The sequence below is a fragment of the Bombus affinis genome, chromosome 18, assembly GCF_024516045.1.
Source record: "Bombus affinis isolate iyBomAffi1 chromosome 18, iyBomAffi1.2, whole genome shotgun sequence".
Taxonomy (NCBI): Eukaryota; Metazoa; Arthropoda; class Insecta; order Hymenoptera; family Apidae; genus Bombus; species Bombus affinis.
Genome location: NC_066361.1, coordinates 330,934 through 344,073, shown reverse-complemented (window position 1 = coordinate 344,073; position 13,140 = coordinate 330,934). Strand labels below are relative to the sequence as shown.

Here is a 13,140-nt window from a genome sequence, read left to right as displayed (position 1 = left end):
TATGGTGGGTTCTTGGGCTTATTGAGGGTTTCTCTAACGGTATTTGGACCTTAACGGTCAGACAATGAAGGACGTCGCGCGGACATTTTCACGAGACGTAACAAAGAGAATCCTGATTCAATCGCAAATTTTTATTTTTATTAATACTTAGCCCAGAAAACTTTTGAGAAAATTAAATAAACAAAAAAAAAAAAAAAAATAAACCTCCACCGTGACAATGTACATTGGCACATTGCCGTGACCAGGATTCGAACCTGGGTTACTGCGGCCACAACGTAGTGTCCTAACCATTAGACGATCACGGCTATTGGAGTATTACGTGTAAACTTTCTGAGTAGTCGATGATAACTACCAACAATGACCAAGTTGACACATCAACCGTGAAGATCTTAGTACACTGAGACAATTGTGATTATTTTACTCATCTATAATTCAAACTGGCTGTAATTCAAATCATATGCATATATATATATATATGTACATTTATGATTTATGAATTCTAGAGACGCGATAAGATTATTATGAAAGGAACGTAATATCGTTTTCGCGTTAGGACTAACAATTATTGTCGTCAAATATTTATGCGATCCCTTACTATCCGAACTTATTAACACATTTTTCATTAACCGGTATCATAATGCAATATTTGCAATTATTATTTTTGTATTAGAACTTGTACACAGCATTTTATAATTATAAATTCAAATCACAAATCTCTTACATATTTCTTTAAATTATTAAATTGGCAACTAAGTGATTGCGGGTGTTTTCATTAGGTGGTAATGACAAAATCCGCAATCACTTAGTTGTCAACCCAATATATTATTACCTGTATGAACAAACTAAAGAATAGTAGATAAATTGATAGAACATAATTTGGTTTCGCAATGTAAGCTTAGATCGTGAAGGGTGAAAAAAAAGTGTAACGACTGACTTTCTGTGAAGATGATGCTGCAGAGGAAAACCATGATGGGATGTGTCTAAGAATGCGAGATCATCGGATTCATCGAGGAAAGCCATCGTTCGGAAAGTGAAATGGATGTTGCTGCTAAGTGGTCAATTTCCATGTTGGTGGTTGAAGAAGGATGCTAGCTGCCTTTGAGAGAAAGTTACTAGCGCGAAGCGTCGTTCGTGAGAAAAGCAGATTTCCCGTATCTTTCCGTAGTAGGTGATAAATTTAGGGACTGATAGGACTATTTGTCCGTTTGAAGAACCTTAGCTAATTAAATCCTAAGATTTATAGTGGGTGCTTAGGCTATCTGGAAATATACTGTGACAAAGTATCGACATCTGGCAATCATCTTATTCGAAGGATAGGGTCTGTGTGTGGCGAACCACGAGACAGAAACCGTCGGAATGTTTACTGTCGAGTACCACTACAACTATATCTTTTAAGGAGAGCTACGCAATTACTCCATACCTCAATCAAGGATCGATCATAAGGAGAGGAAAGTTTCCATCAGTCTTTTATTCTTGCGCTCATCTTGGAGAGTTTTCACATCGTCTTTATGTGCGGTATATACCTACTGTCATAGCAAACGTTACTTTGTGCTTCAAAATATATTCTACGTTTAACAAAGAGTTACCATTCTCATTAATATACCGGGTGTCTAATCACCACTGTTATTTGTCAAGCTCTGTAAAAACCATATTTACCAGCAAATATAACCTCTGTTGTACAAGAGTGATGGCTAGTCCGAATGAAGATTCGTTACACGCCCTTGAACCTAACGATAACCCGACATATATATTATATGGTTATATAGATATTGGATTAATAGAAATTGATATTAGATTGGGCTCAAACTAATAGAATGATTAAATTGAGATTTGTAAATAAATAAATAAATTGTAGAAATATATAAGGAATTAAAAGAGGAAAGAGTAGCGATACACAAATCATCAAAATATTTGCTGTAGTCTATTCACATTAAAGATTTAGTTGAGCAATAGGTATCATTGGTAGTAATATTAAAACAAGAATTAAAACTTACTTTAACAAGGTGAAGGTTTCAAGATGGCTATTGTCTATATTTGTAATAATCCGGTAAATACTATGACGATGGAGAGACTCATAAATAGAGCGGTCAAATACCTGTAGCGGCGCAGGAGTTAAAGGACGACGCGAATCGAGAGCGACTCATGTTGCTGTTTTGCCTCGGGGCATTGACACAGCCTTGACGCGTGAAAAGTAATGACAAATAAACTCCGGACAAAACAATGTCGTCGCTACATGCACCCGTCGAATGAAGATGAATTTGAATTTTCCGACTCTCCCTTGACCAGTACAAATAAATTGACGCACCCGAAAAGAGGACAGTATCTAAGAATATCTGCAGTATTTCGGAGTATCACGAGTATCTACCGAGTTACGCGACGAACATTTAGCGAGTATTTATCCGCGGTTTTATTTTGCGATTTATACTTTGTACTAGCGACTCAACGTATACAGGCTGTATATTAATGTATTATTTTAAATATATTCGACGGTTTCAACAACGAGCAATCTCGTCATTATGCCTTACGTACAAACCATCCTCTACGTATAAACCTCTACGTAACGATATATTTAAAAGGTGTTACAGGGGTTTTGAGGATTAGATAAAGCAAATAATAGTAAGGTACCACATGCAACTTAAAGCTTGGAGTCATGTTAAACATAAATTATTGTCAATAACAGCAACCAACTATTCCATATATAAACATATAATGTAATATATTAAAGGAGGAAAATACAAAATGTGGTAGTATACACACCACAGATACTTTAATACAGCACCAAAGGTTAAATCGTTCTATTAGCACATGATAAATAAGAGTAAATATCTAGCTGCTAAAGGTATATTAGTAGGAAATATTAATAAAGATAGCGATAAGTAGAATATGGATATAATAATGGGCATCGAATGTAAGAATATCGAGTTATAATGGTATGCGTTATGAAGGTGACATTGTATACTGATTATAAATCCAATAAGCATAGTGTTCAATAGACATTGTAATTGAACAATAGAAAATTTGTATATGGTGTATGACTCGATGTAACTAAATGAACTAATTGAGATTAAAAACCAAACGTAACATGTTTTAATTGAATTATTGTAATAACAGTGATATGGGTATGGCTGGAACAAATTGAATATGAATTCATTTGAGTAATTAAATAGTTCATCATAGTGATATTTGCACAAGACATAACTTACGGAACAATCACAAAGGCGTAGTGGATGGATAGCTGCTATCGTTGTTACGCCGCGCAACACATCTGCACTCCATCCCGCGCGGCTTGAGAGCCAACGGTCTACGCGCCGTTCTTCGAACCCTCCATAGGCCTAAGGACCCACCATAAAGTTGAAATCCTAACTGCATTGTTCGCACACATGGTTTAAGTCAATCTGTTTGCCAGAAAGGACTTTCTAATTCCAGAAGTGTTTTCAGCTGGTTTTTTAGAAGGGTCCTTGGGTTTATTACGTGCTCTTAAGAATTGCGGAGAAAGCAGGTAGTGGCCTAACGAAAAAAGCGGAGATCTACCTAACGGAAAATCCGAGTCTCCCCATAAACAATGTCGCCTAGGACCCAAGTTCGTAGGAGGCTTCTTCCTCCAATCTTCCTTCCCAACATTGGTCATAACCAATCAGCATCGCGGATCATTGCCCTCACTTTCTTAACTGAAAATGTAAGCAACGAATCCGCGTTCTTCGTTCAAAGGGCACACCCATACCGAGCTTTCCTCCGTACTCACATCAGAATAAACTTTAGAGTTTGATCGTCTCTCACGGTGCCTAGAGTTCCTGCATTTCCTACAACTCTCACCGTTCCAACCTCTTTAAGAGTTAGATCGTCTCTCACGGTGCCTAGAGTTCCTGCAATCCCTATAACTCTCACCGTTCCTGCATCTCTAAGTGTCACGTCTTCTCTCACGGTGCTTAGAGTTCCTATAATCCGTATAGCTCTCACCGTTCCTGTATCTCTCAGAGTTCCTTCATCATTTCTCACGGTACCTAGAGTTCCTGTATTCCCTATAGCTCTCACCGTTCCTATATCTCTCAGAGTTTCCTACAACTCTCCAGGTGCCTACACGGCCTAGAGTCTCCTAAAGCTCTCACATTATCCAGAACTCCGACAGTTCCTATAACTCTCAAGGGCCTAGAGCTCCTAAAGATCATTCTCTCACCTAAGACTAATCCTTCTCTTCGTTATCTGTATCTTAATCAACGGCGTTACTACTTTGTGTGATTGTATAAAGAGTTGGAAATATACATTATTATAACTCTGTGACTCCCAGTGTTATACCGCATCAACCACCCCGATTATCCTAACCGAAATACGGGAATCGAACTATTCGTGGTGTCGATTATTCTAATCGTAACGGGAATTTACGACTCCCGTTGACGCGTATTCTAACGACCGCGTCTCCCCGCGATAGCTCGAAAATACAATCGTATTGCGATAATCTCCAAATTGGTTTAAAAAATGTATATTGACCTCTCGAGTAATGGAATTATATTGATTAATAATTATATGAATATTTAATGTTCAATATAGTAGATTTTATAATTTGCCTTGAAGAAATGTGGAAGAATAAATAAACAGAGATATTGGATGGAGTATAATAAACAGAGCTGAAATGAAGCTAAAGTACAACAAACAAATGAGACAAATATTATGTAATAAATAGAGGACGCACACAAAAGATATTAAATTAAGTAAGAATAATAAGAATACAAGGTAATAACTAACTTTGGCGTACTATTTAATGACTCGAAAGGGAAACATTTAATATGTTAAGCGAAGAAGTTAACCTAGATAGGTTAGTTTTCATATGTTACGTCGGGCGACACCCTACCTAGACCAGACCACATACGGCGGACAAGATGGCAACCAGATGTCGGCACATCTTCACTGCGTATCCTCAATAGTCTTAAGAACCTATCATAAATTTCAGGAAATTTCCAGCTAAAGTCCTTTGGTCCGAACAAACATCTCTTTACTGAATCGTTTCTAGATCTTATTGTTTACCACGCACAGACGCGGGAAAGTTAATTTTTCTCACGTATGACACTTCAAACTAGCAACTTTCTGTCGAGGGCGGCTAGGACCCTTACTATTACTCCAACCTTCTTTTATCCAATCAGAAGCAATGTCTACTGCCCTCACTTTCCTAACTAAAATTGTCATCAACAAATCCTATGGTCCCTTGCGTTAGACACACACATCACTAGCTTTCCTCCGACACAGCATCGTCACTTTACGTTACTTATTCTTCATCGCTAAAATAGTCAACATGTCATTACCGGATTTCTACCATTAAATCAATCACTTACTTAACTTATACATAGGCATCAGTGTAATTATCTTCTTTCGAAGTTGATGGAATAAACATTAATTTATACCTCCTAATTCAGTGTAAGCTCAATTTGTACCACCCCTATTACCGTAACTGAAATCAGGGGATAGATCAGTTCGTGGCGTCGATTATCTAAACGTAATGGGTACTTACGACTCCCGATTACGTGCTTTCTCGCGATCGCGTCTCTCCGCGAATGATCGAATAAACACATATATTCAAGTTAATAGCATCAGCTAACACGCCATAAATATAAATGGTACGTAAAGGTAAGAAAATGCGAAGTGGAAACTAAAATTGAAATATTTACTTCAGGAAAAATAAATAAATGATAGATATTATTCAATAGATTGGTTTAATAATATATTTTGTTATATTCGATCCAGTTATAACACGTCATGAGGCGTATGATATTACAAAATGGCCAATTTTTGACAATTTACTGTTGGCTAATTTAATGAGAACACCATTGGTCGATATTTAGTAATGAAGGATATAATATGATTTTCTTAGGATGGAAAGTTAAAATTAGTTAACGTATACTTGGATATAAGAATATGATTTGAAACTGGTTAAATAACTAAATAAAAGTTAAAATGACCAGGTCGGGGGTGTAATACTCATAAATATATGGTTGATGCTGTAGGAAAATTGGTTAAACGAATCAGGATGATGGTCCATTAATTGATGTGACAGCTTCAAGAAAGATTACTGAAAGTAATAATGTAGAAAACCATTTACAGCTTGGAGAATATCTCTGTGACATCAGAATGATTACGTATAAATAATAAATGACACCGTTTTCAGTAAATGGTACTCACATTACTCCATTGGGATAATATGAAGAATGGGTGATACATAGGACAATCTTTCCCAGTGATTACAAGCGTCATACTAGTTTATATATATGATTAATGTTATTTTATTTTACATATTATGTTATATATACCGTTACCCAGTTTATTTTATTTATTTGACTTGGTTATGTTTCTTTTATTCATTTACATCTTTGAGCTCATAGGGTAGATTAAATGTTTTAAAGGATAATCCTGATATATTGCTATAGTAGCAATAAATAATATTAATAAATCGCTATATTAGTAAATAGTAAAGCGATTTCTGTTACTAACTGATGAGTAAACTAGAATTAATAAGTAATATTATTAAGTAAATTTGAACAAAATGTCTATTTGAGATATTTGAAGATATTTATGGATGCCTTCATATAGTTATTATGTCCATTACAGTCAGTAACATAGGATAGAGAATAAAGATAAGAGGTGTATAATTAGTCCAACTAAAATGGAGGAACGAACAACATTTACATGATACTGGAAGAAGAAATTGTATAACTTAAATTATAATATCATCTTAGGAGAACAATAGAAGGTAGAATATGTAAGGAATGAAAATGAACAACACACGTAAAAGCGTTTTAACTCATAGAATTGAATATTAGGATATCATCGGGTTACGTAAGATAAATAAAAATGGAATAAAATGGATATAGAAGGACGGAACGGATATAAGGTTTTGAGGAATAAACGGTTGTTCAGTTAACTTCATGTAGGAGTGGACTTTGGAAGCCATATCGACACAGGCAAAATTTACAGACTTCAAATATCAACGACGATTTTGACGGGGACCTTGGCTAAATGGAAATGGAAAAATGATACTATGACAACGTGGGCAGGTTATCGGGAAACGAAAATGGAATGATGAATTATGTGAAACCAGAGTATTGAATATGGACTAAACTATAATTAATATTAACAAAATGGATAAATCTAATGAGGTTAAAAAATTTACGGCGCAGGGGTCTCGGAGTCTCAAGCCCCGTCGGTGTTGCGAGTGGTACCTCCCCAGACTCGCACCGACGGTTATCATGCAACTGGGAGAGGAACGACGGGGGAAGGTTGGTCCCAGGAACATTGCCGCTCGACAAAAGTGACGAGGGATCATTTATATGGAAAATGTGACGCGGATACCGATAACTCTCATAGTAGAGGAGGACACGTCAGAAAATATTAGGATATGGGTGATTGGACTAGAAAGGGAAAACAAACTGGAGGAAATTTCTATAATACAATAAGACAATAAGAAGCTCTTGACCTGGTAACCGGTGCCTCCGCATCTGTAGTATTGCTGCCCCCAATCAACCGTAGAGTCACAGGTCGCTCACACGTGTCTCAGCTCGACGCATTTGTAGCATTGTAGGGACCTCTTCAGGATAGTTTCGACCCTTGTCATTGACCAGTCCACAGCAACTCTCCCTGCCCGGATTAGTTTTCGCGCTGCTGAAGTCGAACACCTTACCCAGGCTGAACCAAGGCCATCTCTGGAGGTCCTGGTGTCTCCTACTAGAACTTCAGCTGACTCGCATCTTCCGACTCCAGCCAGGGTGTCCCGTAGCTTCTCCTTGCCGACCGAGATGTCAATCCCTGTCATCGTAAGCTCTGCCGTTTCTATCGGAGCCGCGGCTTTTACCGTGGCCGGGTCCAAGGATTGTGTCAGCCTTGCTGCAAGTGCGGGTGCTATGTCTTTCTCTTTATCCCCGGAAACTTCCAGAATGATGGCCATTCGAATGGAGCCATCGCCTCCTTGATTGATACTCGTTTAGTGCCGACTTCGGCTAACGGGACGTTCTGCCTAGCCGTCGCCAGCATTTCGGCGTACGATGTCTTCGTCTCCTCGCTCAGCGTTAGGTCCACCGCAGATGAGCTTGGAAGGCGAGGGAACGCCACCTACTCGTCCGCCTGCTGTGGCCCTCCTTTTGATGGCATTCCCGAGGTTTCCGGCGCCTTGGTAGCACCTGGTATCTTCATACCCTTCTTCGTCTTCCTAGGCTCGACTACCTTCCATTCACCACCCTCTTGCCTCGTCGGGGGCGATATTGTTTGGGTGGTTTTACTAGCAACCGTGGTTGCCCTCCTCTACCGTGTTTCTGCACTATGTCGCCAGTCCCGTTGGTGTTCTTATAGGGCCCTCATTAGCGAAGGCCCGAGCTTTTCAAATGTCCTCTCGGGAGCTGAGAGATGCTCCTCCTCCCCCCATCATGATTTTTAGGGTGTCCCAGCTCTAAAGTGGAGGCGTGACAGCGTGCACTTTCCTGACGGACGCACGCGCCCTTTCCGGACTTCAATCTCCTTCTTCAGTACCTCCACACGCATCTCCGCCATCCTGGCTGCTCCAATGCTGTAGGCGGATCACATCCTCTTTGTCAGCTCCATCGTGCCCGCGGCAATGGTGCTTGCCGCCTCCTTTAGGTTCTGAATGCAGGTGTTTTTCAGGTTCGACGATGTTGTCGACACCTTCATCATTTCCTTTACTCGCCAAATTAGTTCAGCTCCTATGTCCGCTGTGGAGGATTTTCTCATCTTCAAAGCCAGTTACATAGGTATGTCTGGAGCTGTGGTTGTTAGCTTCCTTCTTCCTCCCCTGGACGTCGCTGATGAGGACGAGGACTCATAGGCCATCGGCTCTTCGACGTCCGAACTCGCACCTCCCTGCGAGATTCCTGCCGCTGTGTTTCCGGTGTCTGATTCGGCGCTTGGTGCCATGACCAGGTCCAGGCCTGAACCCTCTGGTCTCTACATCCCGTCTGCAATCCTCTTGGATTTCCTGGTCACCTTTGACGCAGGCTCCATTCCTTTCTCCATTTCCACCCTTTTGCTAGTATTATCCTCGTCAGACGCAGGAACCCGTCCGGTGGCCATCAACAACTAGGGTAGTTTCCGAGGTATCTCATGCGGCTTCTCTGCTTACGCGCTTCCTAATATGTCCTCCTACTACTTCGACGACAGGGTTAAATTTTCTATTCTTTCCTGTCCCATGCAGTCCATTCTTTGCCATTTGTCATGCGCACTTTCGCACACGTACACTGGTACAACACTCTGGTTCACTTCTTTTGTCGTCTTTCCTTGTTTTCTATATAATTTCGGTCTCAGAGTATGGAGCAACGTGAACGCGTCTTCTTTGCATGCCGCCATCTTCGAAACTCCTCCAGACTTTACACAGTGCTGGGAGCACTTTAATCGGCCGCAATGATGATGTCATTGTTGGGTCCCTACCCGATTTGGGAATGAGGACCACTCTCATCCTCTTCCATTTTGCCGTACGAAAACCTGAGGGGCGTGCGCTCATGCGGGGATTTCCTCCTCCTGCCGGGCAGGTGGAGTGAGACGTTCGACGGGCAGCTGGACAAGGGGTGTGGGAAGGGTGGCGCTACGACCTGCTCGACGAAGATCAGGTCTGTGGTCTCCGGGCCGTTAGATCGGTTATCCCAAATTGGGAGTTTTGGAGGAACCACGGAGTGCTTCCGCTATCCGTCCAGATGACGCAGATGCTCGTAGAGGAATATTTGTACAAGTTTGGAAGAGAGGTGACGAACACTTTTCATCTCTGCGAGGACATACCCCAACACACGCTGGAGTTTTGTCCAGCGTGGGTGCCACCCCTTGTATTCTACGAGTGGCAATTGGCGAAAGATCAAACCTCTCGTCCGTTGTGAATGCGGTGGTGAGGGTACTACAATAGTTCATCGCAATCCGCTCCTATCGCGAAGGAGTAATTTTCGTAAAGGAGCGAACAGAGCTGGAGAGAGTGAGAACATCACACCGTTGTAGGATTCCTCGCCGAAGTGCGGCCTTGCGTCGCCCTAGGTGGTCATAGGGGCTGACACGCAAAAGAGGAACTGGAATCTCTTCAGACTTACATGACGGCGCAGGGGACAGCGGTGAGAGGGCTGGTCCCTCCTAATGCCCTGACTAACATAGGAACTACTCTCTCAAATGGGAGAAGACGCAGGAGTGCGCCGGCAGTAGTTCGAAAGATGTCCCGGGGCACCCGTGTTGATCGTTAGGCGGACCACCGTGGGTCTTATTCGGTAAAGTCCGACACAACCCCGTCCCTTCCAAGAAGAGCGAGAGGGGTGTGCATGGCAATTTCCACACGTATAAAAAAAAGCATTGAGTTAAGTCTGGGAACACACGTTTAAGGGTCTGATCCAGGAAAGCCTAGGGCTGGATCCATTTCATGACGACCAATATGTGTTCAAAAGGAGGCGGGACACTGTCGACGCCTTATGCCATGTGGTTGATCTTACCGACTGGGTCAAAATAAATGGTAAAATACCTGTCTCGTTAGTAGTTGGTGTGAAGAACGCGTTTAGTACTCTCAGTTAGAGCGCGATCCTGCGGAAAGCGGATGATAGAGGAATACTCAAACTGTTGACGTTCCTATAAAATTAATTCGAGCACAGACGGATGATAGTCAGAACGACGGGTGGAACAGTTAGGAGGACTGTGAACGCAGGTGTCCCTTAGGGATCAGTACTAGGGCAGCTGCTCGGGAACCCAGTGTACGATGGTGTATTAAAGGAGTTAAAGGTGATTCCAATTCTAAATGCAGTGGCTTCTGCCGACGACCTAGCGGGCATACTTGTCGTAGCTAAACAGGAAGAGGCGACCATGAATTAATCCGACGCGATGGGCCTGATTACACGGTGGTGTGCCCATTATGTATTAAGGATTGCTCCTGAGAGAGCCGAGGCGATATCCTTGACGGACAAAAAGGGATCCCTAAGATAATCGTAATGCGTGTCGAGAGATATCTCCTGATGGCGAGACCCGAAGTGAGATACCTTCGCTTCCAGCCGGATTGACATTGAAGATTCGGTGCTCACTTGAAAATGGTGGGCGGGAAGGCCTACGCCCTTCTGGAGGCATCTAGATCTTAGATCTCCAAATTCAACGGGCTCAACGGCTCTGTTATATGCGGCGCCTGTCTGGCCCAAGGTAGTAGTGGTGGACCTGAATAACAAGGAAGGTATGGGGAGCACTCTGGATCTCCACGTAAGGGCGATCATCAACTGAAATGATAATTAGGGTCTGCAGAGAGCAACAGAGAAGACAGAAATTTTATCATTGACGAGGATGAGGGTTCCTAAGATTTTTAATGTAACTCTTGCAGGAAAGACACTGGCCATACGCGAAAGGCGTGGTATTAGACACCAGGACGAACTTTTATGAACACGTAGAGGCAGTTTGTGCTAGAGTGGATGCTACTATAGTGGCCATCAGCAGCTGTTACCGAATGTAAATGGCCCTTATAATGCCTGCAGGAAGCTGTCCTACCAGGTATGGGTGTTGGACATGCTAAACACCTCCCCATTGTGGGTGGATGCGCTGTGAAAGACAAAGGTTGTGGAAGAACTTTGTAGGGCACAGAGAAGTGCTCTGATAAATAATTCGATGGCCTACAGGACAGTCTCGCACGAAGCGCTGTGCGTGCTGACGGGGACCATGTCCATTCATATTAGGGCGCGGTGGCGTGGTAAAGTATTTGAGGTTAAGAAATTAGTCTGGGCAGACCTCGAGGATCCGGAGGATTCGATCAGATCAAGCTGCACGAGGAGGAAGCTGTGGAGGCATGCAGAATGGAATGGTCCAATTATAATACCAATAACTAGACGAGGAGACTGATCGATGATGCAGCCAACTTTCGGAAGAGGAAGAGAAGTATCGACCACTTTACCATGCAGATGTTGACTGGACATGGGGTCTTTCACAATTACAGGGTCAGGATTAACAAACAAATTGACAATAAGTGGTGTGATTGTGATGCGAGCCAAGATGACGCCGAACATGTGTTATTAAGGTGTCCTAGATGGGCAGTTCAGCGCACCACGCTTAAGAACATGTCGGGGGATACCTTCACTGCGCATAATATAATCGCACTAGTCTCGGCCAACGACCATATCTGAAGACAGTTCCGGGAATTTTGTGGGATGGTAATGAAGTCCATGCAAGCACAGGAAATCACAAATAATCGGTTTAGGAGAAGAGCGAATGTGACTGCAAGGAGCAACCATCGAAGAGAGTGATGTGAGTTAAATATACATGTAGTATCTTAATGGGTCTTAGAGGAAAGGACAAGTAATGATGTTTTGATTTAATAAATAATATTCGAAGCAACGAAATGATTACAATGCTGTCGTACGTCTTATTTTCATACGCGGCTTTCGACTTCCCGATTCACACTCTCCGGCTTCTACACTCGCTCGCTCTCGCTTCTCAACTCACACTCTGCACACCTTTTGCATCCGTCCTCTTCGGCTTCTCAACTAACTCTGCCTTTAGCGTCTCTTTGTCTTTTCCCGTTGTTCGAGACACGTGTCCCGAAACGCCCGTGGCCAGGGTCACGCAGGTCCTTTCCACGAAACTATCCACTTAAAAAGAAGACCGACGACACATTGATGTACCCGACGATGCCGCGGCTCTCGCGGCATTGTTTATGGTTCGGCCGATATCTTAGGCCTTTTGTCCACGATACTACATACAAGGAGTTAATGCATCGCCGAGGTAATGTTTATTTAGTGGTGCCGGCGAGACTCACCACTCGACGAAGAATTGGGAAGAGGAGGGGTTTTCTGTAGGTATGGCGCTACCATCTGCCGAGTCCCACATAACCCGTTGACGCGGAACACTGGGTATACGCAATGCAATTTCCCCTCCTCGCGCTAAGAAAAGGTTAGATTAGGTTGAGTTAGGTTCACTTAGACGTAAGACGTCGTTATATGCGGACGTGTTTGCTACGAGCTCCCGTTCGTGAGCACAGGTTAGTTGAAATAGTTGATTGCTAGGTCTAGACCTAACATAACGTGGATGGAATTAACCTTAATGTCTTTGAGTTGTATCTATGTTTAACTAGCGAGGTAGTGCTGTATAGTTCCCTTTCATGGTGGAAAAATGGCGGTAAAGATCAGTGTCTAAGGGAATGGATAGGATTCCGTC

At 42.4% G+C, this 13,140-nt stretch overlaps 1 non-coding gene across 1 annotated transcript; it reads right to left on the bottom strand.

Moving 5' to 3' along the window:
• Positions 1–233: 233 nt before the first annotated feature.
• Trnah-gug (transfer RNA histidin (anticodon GUG)) lies at positions 234–305 on the bottom strand. Its single transcript has one exon. It is a non-coding gene; the product is annotated as a tRNA-His (tRNA).
• Positions 306–13,140: the final 12,835 nt, after the last annotated feature.